At 43.9% G+C, this 5,762-nt stretch overlaps 1 pseudogene; it reads left to right on the top strand.

The window, feature by feature from the left end:
- Positions 1-533: 533 nt before the first annotated feature.
- Positions 534-652, top strand: LOC126337173 (5S ribosomal RNA; annotated as a pseudogene).
- The last annotated feature ends 5,110 nt before the right edge of the window (positions 653-5,762 follow it).

Raw genomic sequence — 5,762 nt, 5'->3', positions numbered from 1 at the left:
GTGTGTGTGTGTGTGTGTGTGTTTGTGTGTGTGCCTGCGCTTGCGACCGTATATTTATCTGTTTGCATCGCCTTTTCCATAGAGCTCCTTTCAAGTGTTAAATAGTGCAGTGAGATCGTCTATAATCTTTTATCCTTCTGCATGCGGAAGTTTTCTTCCGTTGTAAGTCTAGGTTTATAGTGTAAGCTTAGACTTGATTTTCTTTGATTGATGGTTATGGGCTATCAAATGATCAACAAATTAGCTATGGGAGCTTTCACTTATTAGATTTCTAAATATCCTTTTCTAAAGTTCCTGCGTCTTTGTCCTACGTATGCTGAATGACAAAGGTTACATGTAAATTTGTGTATGCCTGATCTGTTGCATTTATGTGTGGATTTTTCCTGTGTTCTGCGTTTTCTCTGTGTTGTCTTGTCTGTGCTGTAACCTATTTGAAGTCCCTGACATTTAAATCTTGCCCATTCCATGAACTATTTTACTGTTGTATGTAAGTATGTGTCATTTTGTTTTCTGTGTGGGTTCTGTCTCTGTTAGCCAACGGCCTTACCGCAGTGGCAACATCAGTTTCCGTCAGGTCACCAAAGTTAAGCGCTGTTGGGCTTGGCTAGCACTTGGATGGGTTACCGTCCGTGTCTGCCGAGTGCTGTTGGCCAGGGGGGTGCACTCAGCTCTTGTGTGGCCAATTGAGGAGCTACTTGATTGAGTATAGGCAACGGTCACGAAAACTGACAACGGCCGGGAAAGCGGTGTAATGGCCACATGTGTCTCTATATCCGCATCCGGTGACGCGTAAGCCGGCCGCGGTGGTCTCGCGGTTCTAGGCGCGCAGTCCGAAACCGTGCGTCTGCTACGGTCGCAGGTTCGAATCCTGCCTCGGGCACGGATGTGTGTGATGTCCTTCGGTTAGTTAGGTTTAAGTAGCTCTAAGTTCTAGGGGACTAATGACCACAGCAGTTGAGTCCCAAAGTGCTCAGAGCCATTTGAACCATTTGACGCCTAATGGCTGAGTATGACACGGTGGCCGGTCTGTACCATTGGGCCTTCAGGTCCCGTCCGGACTGTGTTTCTTTGTTCGTCCTCTGTGACGCCCTATGGGTCGTCATTGTCTGTGTGTTCAGTACTTCTCTGTTGTTATGCAAGGTCTTGTTTGCATGTGTCCCTTTATGCCTTGACTGTTTATGTAGGCCCTATTTTTGGTTTAGTTTCTCAGTTATATAGGTAGCCTGTCATAACCATTCTCTGCTGCTATTTATTTTATTGTATCTAACTCCTATCTGTAGTTCTGTTTGTTTATGGGTATTCTATACTGAAGCGTCAAGGAAACTGGTATAGGCATGCGTATTCAAATAAAGAGGTACGGCAGATTATAGCGCTCCGGTCGGCAAAGCTAGGCGTTGCGCCTGGCGTAGTTGTTAGATCGGTAACTGCTGGTACAATGGCAGGTTATCAAGATTTAGGTGTGTTTGAACATGGTGTTATAGTCGGCGCACGAGCGATGGGACACAACATCTCCGAGGTAGCGATGAAGTGGGGGTTTTACCGCACGACCATTTCACAAGTGTACCGTGATCATCAGGAATACGGTAAAACATCAAATCTCCGACATCGCTGGGGCCGGAAAAAGACCCTGCAAGAAGAGGGCAAACGACGACTCAAGATACTCGACCAATGTAACAAAAGTGCAGCACTTCCGCAAATTGCTGCATATTTCAATGCTGGACCATCAACAGGTATCAGCGTACTAACTATTCAACGGAACACCATCGATTTGGGCTTTCGGAGCCGAAGGCCCACTCGTGTATCCTTGATGACTGCAGGACACAAAGCTTTACGCCACACCTGGGCCCGTGAACACCGTCACTGGACTGTTGATGACTGGAAACATGTTGCCTGGTCGGACGAGTATCGTTTCAAATTGTATCGAACGGATGGGGGTGTACGGGCATGGAGACAAAACTCATGAATCCATGGACCCTGAATGTCAGCGGGGGACTGTTCATCCTGGTGAAAGCTCTGTAACGGTGTGAGGCGGGTGCAGTGATATGGGACCCCTCATACGTCCACAAACGACTCTGACAGGTGACATATACGTAAGCATCCTGTCAGATCACCTGCACCCATTCATGTCCATTGTACATTCCGACGGGCTTGGGCAATTCCAGCAGGACAATGCGATGCCCCACACGTCCAGAATTGCTACAGAGTGGCTGCAGGAACAGTCTTCTGAGTTTGAACGCTTCCACTGGCCACAAAACACCCCAAATGTGAACATTATTGAGTGTATCTGCAACGTGCTGTTCGGAGAGATCTCCACCCGCCCCCTTCCCCCCCCCCCCCACCCCCCTCGCAACCTTTTGGATTAATGGACAACCCTGCAAGGTTCACTGTGTCAGTTCCCTCCAGCACTATTTCAGTCATTAGTCGAGTCCATGCCACGTCGCGTTGTGGTACTTCGATATGCTCGTGTGGGCCCTACACAGGTGTCCCAGTTACTTTGCCTCTTTAGTGTATTTTATCTGTAACACATGAATCTGAGCGTTGCTTGTTTATGCATCAATCGGTGGTTTGATTGATTGTGAATGGTGGTGCTTGTGGTTGTGGATTCGTGTATATATCTTCGTACAGCGAAGGCCAGAAAATTTTCGATTTAGTACTACACGTAAATTGTTAATTGTAAAACTGAGAACCATTCACAAGTAGTTCAGTGAATTTCTCTTCACAGTAACACAAGAAACGTACATATATGTGGTAATCAATGTTTTGTTTGCAATAATTCTCTTTGGTTCTAATCTGACTGACAATAAATTCCACCTTCTTTGCTATACAAACACAATATTGTGTGAAGAATACTTTAAAAAGCATAAAACGCGAATTTAAGTTGCTGAATGCTACACATGTTCTGTTCTTCTTACAATGTATGTACCTTTCATACCTTCCAAACATCTGATGTGTGTATCTATAACTTCTGTTGCTAACTCATATAATAATTAACAATGCAAGTCTCAGCCCAACTTCTGTGGCTGTGCATCTGCAAGAAATCTCAGACGAATACTTAATTTCTCTATCTTTCACCTATATTTAAGTCAGCATCCTTCTTTAGCGCAAAAAGAATATTTGAATCGTTATTTTACTGTCTTCTTCAGTGTCATTGTTATTTAAAGTAACATCCTTCGCAGATGCCCAAATTCTACCGACATACAAACTATCTACTGGTAAAATTATTATAAACCTCTTTTCTCCATAATATGGATGAAGACACTGACAGTTGGCTCAAGGTACAGTTTCGCGACCTTGGAACGTCAGCAGAGATAATGAAAGGACGACAAACGTTCTGAAGGAGGGAGTGTGTAATTACAATTCCGGTGGCGCAGGGGCTTCTGTATGCAACACAAACCCAGGACTCTGGCGGCTCGCTCATGAATTATTCAATTCTCGCTGATCAATTCACTTTTTCTGCTCAAGCGACAAACAGCGGGCGAGTCCTTCTCCGTAGCGTGTATTCGTCCGCGAACGGCCGACTAGGCCGCCGGAATCATGGGAACACGTGCTAACGTCCGGCCTTCTATTTATTCTCTGTATTGGCCTTTACGTCACTAGTCCTACAGTCATCTACACACTGTTTATAAGCCTTAATAATGAACTCCTGAAATTCCTCAACAACTTTATTTATTGCTTTTAGTAGGTCGTATGCAACATCTTTTGCTTCACTAGGTGGAGAGGCATAATGAGTTAGATCGAAGGTTCAGCATTAGAGTTTATGTGCTATCACGTTAAGTCAGTTAAAACTGTGAGAGACTGAAAGTAATCTAAGTTGCACAAAGCGATAGTTTATAGCCGGCCGCTGTGGCCGAGTGGTTCTAGGCGCTTCAGTATGGAACCGCGCGACCGCTACGGTCGCAGGTTCGAATCCTGCCTCGGGCATGGATGTGTATGATGTCCTTAGTTTAGTTAGGTTTAAGTAGTTCTACGTTCTAGGGGACTGATGACCTGAGATGTCCCATCGTGCTCAGAGCCATTTGAACCATTTGATAGTTAATTGATTTATGTCCGTGACGAAAGTACCTACAGCATACATGCTCCATACATTCAGTATGAGTCATCTGTAGTTTCCGTATTAAATAGTGTAAATTAAGACGTAAATTCAAATTTACATGTTACTTTTAGTTCCATCGGATCGCATATTTGTATTTCACGCATTTACTTTTTCTTCATACAGGACGGTAAAAAGTTCCTTGTGCATACTGAAGCCTCTAAGCCTCTTGTCGCCATAAGAATCAACAGACGTGTTGGAAGATGATGTCTGACTGCCACGAGGCGTCGAATTAAGGTTGGGGATTCTTTTCATCGATTGTCGCATCCAAAGAACAAGTGGTTTCCTTCGAAAGAAAGTTCTTGGAATTGCGATTCTATAATTTTCTAGATGACTTTCTTTACTTTGTGAAAGTTCTGATTTTCCACCATTTCCATGACAGTCTCGGTTGAGTCAGACAAGCTGGTGATCATTCACGTAGCCCTTCTCCGAAGGCACCTCTAGTTGTCTCATCGTCCAGCTTCACACTGAGCCTACACACGTAGCATATCAAATGTTTTGTAGACGACTGATTTCTTAGAAACGCTGGAGTTTCGCAATATCCGTGCAACGCCAGTGAATCGAATTCTTCCCCCTTCTCTCTTCCCCATGTGCATTAGCTATTGAGCCTTTGTGACGACTCACTTATCCTATCCTCAAACATTATTACTAAGTAGCTACTTATGTGTTATTATTGACAGCAGCTGCAATCCGTTAACAATGTAACAGAATTCTAATACTTGATTTACCTTTTAAGTTACTGAGGCGTATAACTTTAATTTTACTACGAGTGCTTACCTTTATTTATCAGTCACTGCACTCTATTAAATTTGTGTCACGATGAGCCTGGATGTCATTACATTTTTGTAGGGTACTTCTTTCTCATTGATCACTGCATCATATTAGATTCCAGTTAACAAAATACGGTACCTTTCTGGACGTTCCCTTTACAGCAGCTGACCAGTAAAGATGATTCTGGTTGTTTACTTCTCATGCACACAAAAATTTACCTCGTCACTGAACAACACCTGCCATATGAAGTTTCGATTCGTGTTACACTGATCCAGAGCCCAGTCTGCAAACAGCACTCGCCGATCAGTGTAATCCTCTGAGAGATGATGTTGCAACTGTAACTTGTACGGATGCAAGATTGAACGCTGACTGACACTGGGTATTGCTGATGACAGGCGCGTAGTACGATGCGGACTTTCATAAGCGATGTCACAAATGCTGTTGCAGTCTCCTCGTCGGTGGCTGTTCTTGGATGTCTACTGCGTGGCTTGTCCACCACAGAATGTCACCCGAAATTTGTCCAATAACTTGGGTACTGTCATATGTGATATGTCGTTTCTCTCAGGATGCCGGGTACTGAAGTCAGATGCAATCACTCTGGTACTTTGCCCACCACTCATTAAAAAAATTTCAATTCGTTCCTGCTGTGTAAGTGTCATCTTTTATCAGCTGCAACAGTAAACAGAATTGATCACCTCCTTGCAATTTCAACTTTAACAGGTCACAACTCCTTCACAAATAAAGATATCTTAAAATACATTTCACATGTGTATCCCTGAGAAAAAGACAGTTCAAAATGACAACCCACATAATCCCCTTCCCATATGGAACATATAGCTCATATCCAAGATGGGGGATTCAAGATGGGCGCTTCTGTCGCCACAGCTTTTGTAAGATGCGC

The sequence above is a fragment of the Schistocerca gregaria genome, chromosome 2 (genome assembly GCF_023897955.1).
Source record: "Schistocerca gregaria isolate iqSchGreg1 chromosome 2, iqSchGreg1.2, whole genome shotgun sequence".
NCBI classification, from domain to species: domain Eukaryota; kingdom Metazoa; phylum Arthropoda; class Insecta; order Orthoptera; family Acrididae; genus Schistocerca; species Schistocerca gregaria.
Note: the sequence above shows the minus strand (reverse complement) of the source record. Positions and strands in the feature narration are given on the sequence as shown.